Here is a 13,553-nt window from a genome sequence, read left to right as displayed (position 1 = left end):
TCGTTCGTGTTTTGGGCGTAGTCTCCCCTGGTGGCTGCTGCAAGAGCTGGAGGAGCCCTCAGCGACTCGCCCAGCTTTGGGAAAGCACCTTTCTCAGAGATGGGACTCTGCGTGGTTCTCTCTCTCTCGGCAGCTGAGCGGAGAGGCCTGCTGGTGCCGGCCCACCCTCCCTGTGGCTCGTTTCGGATACAGAGTGAGGACAGCATTCTGGGAATTCCTCACACGTCGAAAGAGACGCTGTGGAGTTTGTCTCCGGACACAACAATAATAATTTCCAGAGAAGTCCACACGCCACTGGATCAATGTCAACTTGCTCTTAGTAACTTCCTCTAAAATATTAATGAAGGAGAGGTTGTCATCCACTTCACACACATATACAGAAAAGAAAAATAGTACTATGTACATATTGTAGTTTAAATGCATGCGCTTATACAGTGGTGTGAAAAAGTGTTTGCCCCCTTCCTGATTTCTTATTTTTTTGCATGTTTGTCACACTGAAATGTTTCAGATCATCAAACAAATTGAAATATTAGACAAAGATAACACAAGTAAACACAAAATGCAGTTTTTAAATGAAGGTTTTTATTATTAAGGGGAAAAAAATATCCAAACCTACATGGCCCTGTGTGAAAAAGTGATTGCCCCCCCCTGTTAAAACATTAATCAACTGTGGTTTATCACATCTTTGGAAAGCTGAGTTCAATTTCTCTAGCCACACCCAGGCCTGATTACTGCCACACCTGTTGTCAATCAAGAAATCACTTAAATAGGACCTGCCTGACAAAGTGAAGTAGACCAAAAGATCCTCAAAAGCTAGACATCATGCTGCGATCCAAACAAATTCAGGAACAAATGAGAAACAGAGTAATTGAGATTTATCAGTCTGGAAAAGGTTATAAAGCCATTTCTAAAGCTTTGGGACTCCAGCGAACCACAGTGAGAGCCATTATCCACAAATGGCGAAAACATGGAACAGTGGTGAACCTTCCCAGGAGTGGCCGGCCGACCAAAATTACCCCAAGAGCGCAGCGACGACTCATCCAGGAGGTCACAAAAAAACCCACAACAACATCCAAAGAACTGCAGGCTTCACTTGCCTCAGTTAAGGTCAGTGTTCATGACTCCACCATAAGAAAGAGACTGGGCAAAAATGGCCTGCATGGCAGAGTTCCAAGACGAAAACCACTGCTGAGCAAAAAGAACATAAAGGCTCGTCTCAGTTTTGCCAGAAAACATTTTGATGATCCCCAAGACTTTTGGGAAAATACTCTGTGGACTGACGAGACAAAGGTTGAACTTTTTGGAAGGTGTGTGTCCCATTACATCTGGCGTAAAAGTAACAGCATTTCAGAAAAGGAACATCATACCAACAGTAAAATATGGTGGTGGTAGTGTGATGGTCTGGGGCTGTTTTGCTGCTTCAGGACCTGGAAGACTTGCTGTGGTAAATGGAACCATGAATTCTGCTGTCTACCAAAAAATCCTGAAGGAGAATGTCCGGCCATCTGTTCGTGACCTCAAGCTGAAGCGCACTTGGGTTCTGCAGCAGGACAATGATCCAAAACACATCAGCAAGTCCACCTCTGAATGGCTTAAGAAAAACAAAATGAAGACTTTGGAGTGGCCTAGTCAAAGTCCTGACCTGAATCCGATTGAGATGTTGTGGCATGACCTTAAAAAAGCAGTTAAGGCTCGAAAACCCTCCAATGTGGCTGAATTACAACAATTCTGCAAAGATGAGTGGGCCAAAATTCCTCCACAGCGCTGTAAAAGACTCATTGCCAGTTATCGCAAACGCTTGATTGCAGTTGTTGCTGCTAAGGGTGGCCCAACCAGTTATTAGGTTTAGGGGGCCATCACTTTTTCACACAGGGCCATGTAGGTTTGGATATTTTTTTCCCCTTAATAATAAAAACCTTCATTTAAAAACTGCATTTTGTGTTTACTTGTGTTATCTTTGTCTAATATTTCAATTTGTTTGATGATCTGAAACATTTCAGTGTGACAAACATGCAAAAAAATAAGAAATCAGGAAGGGGGCAAACACTTTTTCACACCACTGTATATAATTTTAATACACAACATTATTAATATTACACATGTCCTGTGGAGTTGTGGTTTGCTACCTCTCAGTTTGAAACAGCCTCAGTCTGGATTTGTAATTACTGTAGAAGGGATAAAATTTAAGCCAGGCCAGGACAAGACACCAAAGCATTAAGGGTAGCCTTTTAATCAGCTTTGAGGAGAGCCTCCTCTTAAAAAAAATGTCATAATCAACTGCTGCCGCAATTCCACAACTGCCTAATGGATGCACAGTGTCCATCTCACTTCCATAACAAAGAGCAGTAGCTCCGACTTCGACGAGACTGTCAATAAGCAAGCTCTTTGGTGCCCGAGGCTACAGTCTGTACAGCTGTGCAGAGTGTGAATGCCGCTGTAGACGTTAGATGTTAAAGATCATATGACATGACAAGAAAATAAAAAGTTGCTGTGGATACAACTCAGCTATAAGTTGGTTTACAATAACCCACAGAGCATTTATCGTTTTTCTTCATAATATACACCACACAAATGTGGTTTTATACTTGAACTTATTTTATCTCTTTACAATATGAAACCTGTAAAGCCTAACATGAAGACATCGTAGTATTTCCTGTAATGTAAGAAATACAGGGTGCATTTGTAGACAATGAAAAAGAGCAAGTTAACTCGTTACAATCTCGCTGAGCTGGCTCTATGCTGCCACACCAGGAAAGATCTCCACTGCTGCCTTGGCGTCCAGGAGCAGCTGGCTGATGGCGGGGAGGGCAGTCTCTGGCAGACTCCGGGCACCCGCAGCGCCGACGCGCAGGAGCACAGCACAGCACAGCACAATACCAGCACTGTCCATTACAGGGCCTCAAGCCACCTAGACCCTGCAGATCATAGTCTGCCTTTGCAGTGAGACAACAATAACCTTTTTCTTAATTAAACCAACCCTAGGTGAAGATATGGGAACCATTAAGAAGATACAGTAGTCCCTTTTTCAAAACAGCTGTACACTGCATATTCTCACAATCGAAAACTCATCTACGCTTGGGAAAACCACAAGACTGGCAGGCACTATGTCCGGGCAGGAGTACAACAGACAAGTGTACTCGGTGTGCTGAGATAGGACTGTGTAAGCACTGTATTCGCCAACACGAGTTTAGTCATTAAGACGCCAGGCTTTCATCATCCATTTCTTCTGGTTTACATGCTAACCGAGCTCTCCCGTTACACAATGAGATCGTTCCTTTTTTTTTCAAGCAGGTTGTTTTACAATTATTTTCCAGATAAAACAAACAAGAAAGGCTTGGTCAAGCTCACTGTTTCTTCAGGTTAAAGGCCTGGGCAGAGCGGGCCAGTTTAGCCTGAACTATTTAACCCAAGGTTGGCTCACTGGAATCTCCAAGCCATGGTCAGCGACTTTAATTCACTCATCCCCTGTTTTAGCTTGTTCTTTTAGCCAATGCTGGACAGTTGTCAGTGACTCTACGCTGTGTCCTTCACTAGTCCTAGTTGTATGGACAACAGCTGGAATATCACGTCTCTCCTGGTCTCCGTTTTCATCGCCAGCTAATGGATGAGCACTGGCTTCTAAACTGCGACCAGTAACACAAAGCAGCCCTCCTGCCTAGAAAGGGAACCCAGGATCAGCCGAACTCAAGCCACCTTCCACACGCCAGCAGCATTTATTTTACAAGTGCTGGGAACAGAGGGCCCGCGTCAGCAGAAACGGAACGGACCCCAGCAGTACCGAGCAGCCCCCCACGTTCAGCTAACCCCACCTCCCCCCTGCTCTACCTCTGGTGCGGTTAACCAGCGCAGCAATTAATGGCACTCGGATGAAAGGAAGCTGTAACACTACATCTGTTGTTCTCCAATCTCTGCGACAATCGCTTCAATTTGTTGATCCTGCGAAAGCTTCCAAAGCATCTCCAGAAAACCACAGGAACCTTGTCCCACCCGCCCCTACAACAACATTTGCTGTGCTAACCAACATATCAGATCAGACCCAGAATGTCAAGGAAGGATTTCATAGCTCACTAAAACTTATTTTGTCAGAGATAAACGGCACTGAACACTGCACACTGGATTTGTGCAGGCAAAACTGCCCAGCACTACTCACAGAGACACACGGAAAACGTTTACCGATGGAGTTTAAATCAGGTGTGCTTTGGCGAAATATCGCAGAGCTTACAACCAAGATCAAGATCAATAAATTTCTCAAGCTTATTTCCACCAGGGACCGACTCTCTCCAGTTCTCCTCCTTTGACGAACATTTAGGCTAAAAAGAGCCGGTAGCTAGAATAGAATTTAATCAGCAGGGACCGGTCAGCACTGCACTAGGGACTGCTGCTGGTCCGTAGACTGGGGATTGAGAAACATGGCTCGAGATAATCTCAGTGATTATTCTGAGGGGCGTGTTATAAAATAATCTGGCAACCACCCTGGAATAACTGTAATACAGCAGCTCCTCTGCAGAGCAAGATTATGTAACCACTGGCTCAGTTTTGTTTAAAGAGATTTTGGTTTTATCGCTGGGTCTGAGCTGGATTGAAGCACAAACAAAACGTCCATCTAACAGCCTGAAAGTCAGGCGTGAAGCGAGCACGCTGCCGAGAGGAAGAGAGTGTGAAAAACACAAGCTTAAGGAACGGGTCCGACAGGCAGGTCACGACCTGCGGGACCAGTGTTCTGAGTCCCACAGAAAGCCCAGATCCAGCATTACATCACCTCACATTTTCAAAGTGCTTGTTCGCCGGTATTGAGAAAAGGAGACAAAAACTGAAAGCACAGTTCAGCCTAGAGAGCTTCAACCCAGATTCCCCACAAAGCTCCTTGGGAGAAGAGTCACATATTATGAGAAAGCAGACCGCACTCGGGTCAATTTTATTAAGTTCGTTATTTATTGATACGATCATTGTCCCTTCTCTTTTGTAGCCTTTCTAGAAAGACTTGAAGATTCAGTTAATGCCTCTTCCAAGAGGAAAGGAGATTACTTTGAGGAGCTTGAGAAGACGCAATCAATCTCTGCTGTGTGTCACAAAGGTGATAATTAATTACATTTCAGAAAAACAAGAGTTAGAGTGGGTTATTAATTAACAACCCAAAGTTCTATCCATACAAACAAGGTCATTCAAGGGGAATTAGATAAAGAATAACGATATCAAAGCGTTGCTCAAGATCGCGTTAAGAAATATGCGGTTGGGTTAGACTGGTTCGTGGACACTTCTAATTATGCTTCAATAACATGGCTGGACAGTTGGTTTCAGACACCCACCACTCTTTGCTCAAAGAGTGGCCATTACTCTCAACCCTAAATATAATTTCCTGGGATAATCAGATGTGCCCTTGAGGTCTTGTTTTGCTGCTGAGTGTGAAGCAATGCACCAGACTGAGGCTGTCAGGATCTTGCAGGATCCTGGCTACTTGTATCAAGTTCCCTCATAATCTCCTCAGCTAAAGGCTGAGAAGATTTTACTCATTTAACCTGCCAGGGGATGACACTCCATTTAGACCTGGAATTTTCTGGTCACTCTTCTTCGAGCTCTTTCTAAGGCAGCAATACTAAGTTCTTAACATTACTTCCTCGGAAAGCACCTCAAACTTTCTGTGACTGATGGATCTTGAAAAAAAATCATTCCAATTTGAATAATTATATCATAAGAACATGGAACAATGTTTCATCATTCATCCATATTCTAACCACTTTATTCAACACAGGGTCGTGGGGGACTTGGAGAGTATCTCGGCAAGCAATGGGCGCAAGGCAGGATACACCCTGGACAGGACACCAAAGCAAAGCACCAAAGCGGGACACAGACACACACAACCAGTCAACCAGTCCAGGGCCAATTTTCCCAGAAACCAACTAGCCATATCACCCTGCAACTCAACATGAAGCTCAGCAGGTGTGAGCCTGGTCAGTACCTGGATGGGAGAACTTCTGGGAAAACTAAGGTTGCTGCTGAAAGAGATGCTAGTGGGACCAGTAGGGGGTGCTCACTGTGCAGTCTGTGTAGGCCCTAATGCCCTAGTATAGTGATGGGAACACTGTACTGTAAAAAGGCGCCATCCTTTGGATGAGACATAAAACCGGGGTCCTGAATCTCTGTGGTCATTAAAAATCCTGATTAAAAAAAAATTGAATTAAAAATCAAAACGAGTAGAGGTGTTACACTGGCATCCTGGCCAAACTTCCCATTGGCCCTTACCAATCATGGCCTCCTAATAATCCCCATCTATGAATTGGCTTCATTACTCTGCTCTCCTCCCCACTGATAGCTGGTGTGTGGGGAGTGTACTGGTGCACTATGGCTGCTGTCGCATCATCCAGGTGGGGCTGCACACTGGTGGTGGTGGAGGGGGGTCCCCATTACCTGTAAAGCGCTTTGAGAGGAGTGTCCAGAAAAGCGCTATATACGTGTATAGAATTATTATTAATTATTAATATTATAACAAACTCCATGCAGACAGCACCCCAGGTCCAGAAAATGCTAATCACTGCGACACCATGCCAAGTGTGTAAGGTTTTATACACACACATTTTACAGCAATACGTGTAAAAAAAATCAAAACTAGGTGAAAAAAGAGATAGAAACTGACAAAGTTAGTCACTCCTCTGTGTGCACAACCCCATGCAGGTGTGGAAGGGGTCTCTCCTCTGTGAGTGTGGAAGGGGTCACTCCTCTGTGTGTGCAGCCCTGCGGGAGTGTGTAAGAGGGTAAAATGTCACTCAGTCTGGAGGTCCATCCTCATCTCTGCCTTCCAATACTAGCCTCAGTTGATTGAGGTCGTGACCTCTGACCTCCCAGGTGGATTTGGGATACGCCGTAATCTCATTAGTGCTGCCAGCTAGACACCTTCCTGCCCCCCCCCCCTCAGGGGCTAATCCCCCTCACGTGCTGCGACTGTGAGCAGTGCAGACGGCCCCAGGGCTGTGAGCACAAGCACCTACAGGAGCCAGCCATCCACCGAACCGCTCTAATGCGCCATGCTTTGTCAACTGAACTGTTTCTTTTGCCGTGACTGCTTCTGGGTGTGCTCACTGAGTTCAGCAGATTGACAGTTCTCGAAGCAGGCTTGGGAATGTGCGTTAGTTTTTAAGGCTGAAAAAGAAATTCACGTTTTATGCTTCAATTTTTTAAGACAAAGTATACAGAATAAGTTACAAAAACTGACCTTATAAAATAACCACTTCATTACTGCGTCATGTCTTTATCTTCCACTTGAAACACTATAGAACAGTAAAGGTCAACAGCAATTAACACGTATGGTCTGGCGGCATGAGTACAGTTCAGTGGAGGGAAAGAATGGTAGGGTGTACAGCTACACCTGGAGCAGGAGGGTGTGGAGGAGACAAAACTGGTCCAGGCCTGAAGTCTCTCAGCTTGTGGTTCCACCGCTGAGGGCTGTTTGTGGATACTGAAGTATCTGCCCCTTTTTGAAAACTGTATAAAAGCATAAAGCTAAAATAGAAGGTCAAAGCAGTGTTGGGAGCAGGAAATGAAAGGTGCCTAAAAGAGGCAGACCACTGAGACGTGATTTTGAAGCCGTTTGGATGCTGTACAAACCACAGCCCATTTTAACTGTCTTACGGCTCCACCTAGTGGCCAACAGGAAGAAGTGCTGTTAACCAGAAGAGGACTCGACAGCCGTCAGCAGGCCTCCACAGTCCTGCAGAGAAACGGCAGTGCAACAGCTGAAGCGCTCTTTCTACTTAACTGTTAGAATTCTTTCCTCAACTGGACATATTTAATATAACAAAAGTTGAGTGCTGATGCTTTAGATAGAAAATCATGTACAGTAAGGCTGAGGCGTACGGTTTCTCCTGTTAATTACCAATTAATTTTGAAAAGAAAGATTCAAATGGGAAAATGGCGCTTGATACTCCAAGAGAAAACAATCTGCACTACAATATGGCAGCCCATATAATCGGCGAAACAATAAAGTTATAACATTCATGTAAATGTTAATAAAGCTCATTCCTGGTAGGGATCACGGCAGAATGGAGCGTATCCCAGGAGGCACGCTGGAGGGTAAGCACAGAAGGACAACTTAGAAAGACCAATTAACCTGAATGGCTTGTCTTTGGAAAGTGGGAAGAAACTTCAGACAGATGCAGGAAGAACATGCAAACTCCACACTGAAGGTACCCCAGTCCGGCGCTAACCATCACATCACTGGACTGCCTTCCTATCAACCAAAGCGCAAGAAAAAAATACTGACATACAACAACCATAAGCGACAGCAATGCTATAACCACAAAGGTCAACAGAGATACAGATGTCTTCAGTAACGACGTCACAATACTGCACTCCAGGAGCCAGTTAAAGTAGAGTTGTTAAAAATTATTATGATACTTTAATATGCAGGACACCTGAAGAAGGTTCCACAGCCAAAATGTTGTGTTTTCCTTCTTCTCTTTTCAAGTAATAAACCAATTACTTGCTCCGTTGATACTTTAATATATTATTATACTAAAGTCAGAGATTGGGAAGCATCAATGCAAGTTGTGCAGAAAATAAAAAGGAAAAAAAAACAATCCACGTTTATAAAGTTCAGGAAATCAACTAACTAGTCATCTGGTGAGTCGACATGCAGGCCTGACTTCCTTCCTGTGTGCTCTGTGTCAGACGAGCAGCAGCTCCAGCTTGACTCTGCTGAAAGAGCAGGGCTCATGCTCGCTGCAGGGGCAGTGAAGCTGTCCGTGAGCGCTGCAGGGAGCGAGGCCTGAACGTGAACTGGTAAAGATGACATGACCACACTCCCTTCCTGTGCGGGATGAGCACAGCTAACCTCCTGCACACAGCCTGCGCCCCACGCACACCTGCCAGGCACCGCAGATCTGAAGATTCCCCATCATGTTCCACTCGTCTCCTCTTTGTCATGTTAAATACATCACCAAGGCTAAATGCAGGAGGCATCACAGTTTCATCTGCTACAATACTCTCAAATCATTGAAAGTGTTGAATGTTAATTAACGTTGCAGTTTTTCCCTATTCCACGTCTGGAAAATTCTCTACAAGCTGTTTTCTTGTATAGCTCAAGACTGGCTTTCCGGTTACATTTTCCAGCTAAATTTCCAGTTGTATCCCCTCTTCCGGGATTTGAATTTCATACAGAAAAATCATGAGGAACAACTTTTTTTAAAATGTGAAATGTCAACGAAATCCTGACGCTAATTTATCCCTAATTTAGCTTAAGACTTAACACTTAAGCAGTCGACCACATGCGTAAAAACAGAAGAACATAAAGACAGAAACCGTTTCTGTTGATAATCTCAAATAACAAAAGTCTTTAAAGGGCCTCCAGAGCAGTGGCAAATAGTGCCAGGATCCAGACTGAAAGCTGTATCAGTTGTTTGAAACCAAAAAGGGCATAGAAAACTTTTTCCACAAACACATTTCATTTGACAACTAGTGGTCCCAAAATGTAGTGTTGAGCTTAACGCTGCTTTGCAGGTCAGGGTGATTTCTGCTGGATCCACTCATGTCATCTTAACCTCCCAGTGCCCTTTTCTTTCTTCTTTCTAAACACGATGGTAGTAATACAAAAAGGAGCCCTCTGAAATATGCACAGAGCCTCACTCCACAAGACAGCACACACACATCATCTTTCCTCTGTAGCTTCCGCCTGCACTAGCGAGTCTAAAATTAGAGCCCTCAGCAAAGTGCCCTCTGCCTTGAACATGTGCACCGTGGCCTCTGTACAGATCGCCCTCGCTGCACTCACACACTACTTAAACCATGTCACCCACAAACCTTGAGACCCCCATCTTGTGGCAATGCGAGATCTGGCTAATTTTTCTTTTATGACCACTTAAATCAGACAGAAAAATGCGATCCCTGAGCAACGATGTCAATGTAGCACGCAGTGCAGGTGGTTTTGAACCTGGTGTTCAGTGGCAGAGCCATGAGGCGATCTGAAATGCGTGTGACCCCAATGGCCACATGACCGCACTATCAACATGTGACAGCTGACTAACAAGCCACGGCAAAGCCATTAGCACTGCTGGACAGCTGGGCGACAGCTACAGAGGTCATGGGGAATAAAACAAGCTGTGTTTTCTAAGGGCTACAAAGCCCTAGAAAGTGCCTGAGAGAGAAGCCGTCTTATTTTAGAGCTTCTAATAGGGTGGAGGTCTGTCTCTCAGAACAACGACCATAGAGCAGCAAATGGACAGCAAAGAGGAGGAACTGTTACAGTTAAAAACAGGGTACAAGCTAGTCCTAGGATGGGTGACCAATGCATACCATCTACTGCGTTTCCAATTGAAGGATAACTCAACATCTCTAAAGATCTAACCTGGACTGTGAACACTGACTCTATCATGAAGAAGGCTCAGCAGCGCCTTTATTTCTTGAGGTGCCTCAAGCGATGGGGGATGCCAATACATGTGTTGGTGAACTTCTACCGCTGCACCATCGAGAGCGTCCTCACCAACGGGATCACCGTGTGGTATGGAAACACCTCTTCGCGAGAAAGAAAGGCACTGCAGAGAATGGTCAATATGGCCCAGAAGATCATCAGCTGCGGTCTCACCGAGATTAAACAGCTCTATGAGGACCGCTGCCGTGGTAGAATTCTGGCCATCACAGAGGACAGTCACCACCCCGGGCATGAGCTCTTCACCCCACTGCCCTCAGGCAAGAGATATAAGAGCATACGGACACTTACCACTAGATTCTTCAATAGCTTCTATCCACAAGCAGTGAGATTGGCGAACACATTTAGCCATCCCCCTCGGACCACACCTACACCATCACCATCTACCTCTTTATGATTTCTTATCTATTGCACATCTCCAGTCATTGTTTACACGTCTGTATTGTTTACATTCAAACTGTCTACATGTTTACTTGCACATTGTCTACTGTTTGTTTGTACATTGTCTTGATGCACTGTTTGCACTTTGTCTTGTTTTTTACACTTGTTTTACAATCGAGAGACTTTCTGTAAGTAAGAATTCCATTGTACCAGTACCGGTTACATATGGCAATAAAGTTCAAGTTCAGTTCTGGTTTTGTGATAAACAGATTTCAGTGATTTTACCTAGAAAACGTATTGACCATATACACGTGAACAAAAACAACCACTGAAAACCAGCAGCCCTCAAGAAGGGCAGTAGCAGCAGGCTTTTCACAGCACCAGACCCCAAAGACAGAGAATCGTATGTTTAATTCAGTTATTCAACCGCTGCCCTCCAGGGCCTGAGCTTACCCCTCCTGACTTCACTGGACCAGTACATTAAAACCTTGCTTTAGCACGGACTTCACTTTGCCAGCAGCCATATCACCCTGCAGCTCACAACTGGCAGCCCACTGAAGCTAAGCAGGTGTGAGCCTGGTCAGTACCTGGATGGGAGACCTCCTGGGAAAAACCAAGGTTGCTGCTGGAAGAGGTGTTAGTGGGGCCAGCAGGGGATGCTCACCCTGCGGTCCATGTGGGTCCTAATGCCCCAGTATAGTGACGGGGACACTATACTGTAAACAGGCGCCGTCCTTCGGATGAGATGTAAAACTGAGGTCCTGACTCTCTGTGGTCATTAAAAATCCCAGGGTGTTTCTCGAAAAGAGCAAGGTTGTAACCCTGGCATCCTGGCCAAATTTCCCATTGGCCCTTACCAATCATGGCCTCCTAATAATCCCCCTCTATGAATTGGCTACTTTACTTTGTTCTCCTCCCCCCCCCTCCCACTCCGACGGCAGGCGGAGCGACGCGCCGGTTGGAGTATTTCTCGGTCGCAGTTAATGGCAACGTCAGCTCAAAGATTTGGTTCAAACCACCAAATGGAGACTGGTGTGCCGACAAGCGGACCCTGCTGATGCGGGATTAACGCTACGAAAGAGAGAGCACGGACTTCACTTTGATGCACTTCAGATTCAACAGACAGGATCTGCTAAAGAGGGAATTCTGTCTGTTCAATCAGCAATCTGGGACTTTCCCCACAATAAATGGGGAAATGCACAAATAATAAACCAAGGTCATATGCTTAAAATGGGTGTTGACTGTGCTTCATATGATTTAGCAACTTTATACAGTACATTTAAGACACATGAAATAAAGAGTTTGTATATTTATTAAACATTTGGCAAAGGAACCATTTTTAATTTTGTAAACTGCAATTGTTTAAAGATCCAGAAAGCATATATACTGTATAGTATATATAGCATATATATAGTATATGTATTTCCCATATAATCACATGTTTTGGGGCTGAAAAACTGTCATTTGTTTAACAGACATTTGGCAATAATGGACACCTCTTTCCCCATTAGCCTGGTAAACTGAGCCAGGGTTAGGTACAGTACCTCTATTGTTCACCAGAAAATCACTCGAGCAAAACTGCAGAGCAACACCACATGCTGCTACATCCACTAACAGCATACTGCCCTGCAGGTACACCAAATTGCACACAGGTGCTATGGAGAGGATAATGTAGTATCTGAACATCAGCTCTCAGTGCACAACCTGCTTCGTGCTTGGATAGCCTTCCTCTCCCACTCTCCATCTCCAGACTTGAACAAGATACTCTAACTCCACACACCGGGTCTGCCCCTGATCTCAGATCAACCCAGGTAAGTTCAGACATTCCAGTGCCAAACACTCCATCCTTCTCATAATTCAGACAAAAAAATGAACGTTTTGCTACTTTTTATGGTTTGATCGTGAAATGTGATTTTTAATCATAATGACACCTCCAGCTTTGTACCTCAATGATCAGAAAAATGTTCATTACTGTACACAACCTATATACACACCACTTATAGATAAAACACATCAGCCCAGCACAACTCTGTTCACAACAGAGCCAGTGAAACTGGAAAGGAGAAAACTTTCATTTCTTCAATTCCCTTACAAAATACCCCTGCTGCACCGACACAAAAAAAAGTTGCATGCCTTACAGCAGCCCGCAGAAAGCCAGCACCGACAGGGGGTTGAATTTTCAAACATGACCAGCCCAATTCCTGAGAGGCAGCACCTTATAATACGCATCTCTGCTGCGTCTGTGACAGACGCCTCTCAGAGGAAGTGAAAGAAATCTCCTGAACTCTCCTGCACGCAGTTTTCAACCGCACCAAGGTCAATAAAAAACAAAAAGATGGTAAGTAACAGCTTAATTTTTTTCTATAAAATGTTGACTTCTTTTATGACAACAAAAGAGGCATTTTAAAGGTGCAGGCACATTCAGAGTTACAGCAGTTACAAGAGACCCTAAAACTGACTTCCAAACTTTCAGCTTGACAGGAAAAGAATGTCTGAAAGGAATACACACTGCCATTTTAATGTTTTTTCTTAAAAAAAAAAATGAAAGCAATAAAAATGCCAATAAAAACGCCGAGCACAGTTTTGAACCGGGTACCAATGACGTGAAGTGAGAGAGACAACACAGTATGCTTGGAAACTCTGTCCCTGTAACATGCACTCATGTTCAGTCCGAGACAGAAATGATGAAAGACGTGCAAACAGCTGTAAAAGATGACAGAACAGTTTCTCTATGATATATGGGTCGTGTTCTCCGCTA

At 44.5% G+C, this 13,553-nt stretch overlaps 1 protein-coding gene across 1 annotated transcript in view; it reads right to left on the bottom strand.

The window, feature by feature from the left end:
• The window catches only part of chlsn (cholesin), a 132,087-nt gene that overhangs the window by 66,270 nt on the left and 52,264 nt on the right, over positions 1-13,553 (bottom strand). The window lies entirely within an intron of this gene.

Source organism: Atractosteus spatula, chromosome 18 (assembly GCF_055471065.1).
Source record: "Atractosteus spatula isolate fAtrSpa1 chromosome 18, fAtrSpa1.hap1, whole genome shotgun sequence".
In the NCBI taxonomy this organism is placed as follows: domain Eukaryota; kingdom Metazoa; phylum Chordata; class Actinopteri; order Semionotiformes; family Lepisosteidae; genus Atractosteus; species Atractosteus spatula.
Note: the sequence above shows the minus strand (reverse complement) of the source record. Positions and strands in the feature narration are given on the sequence as shown.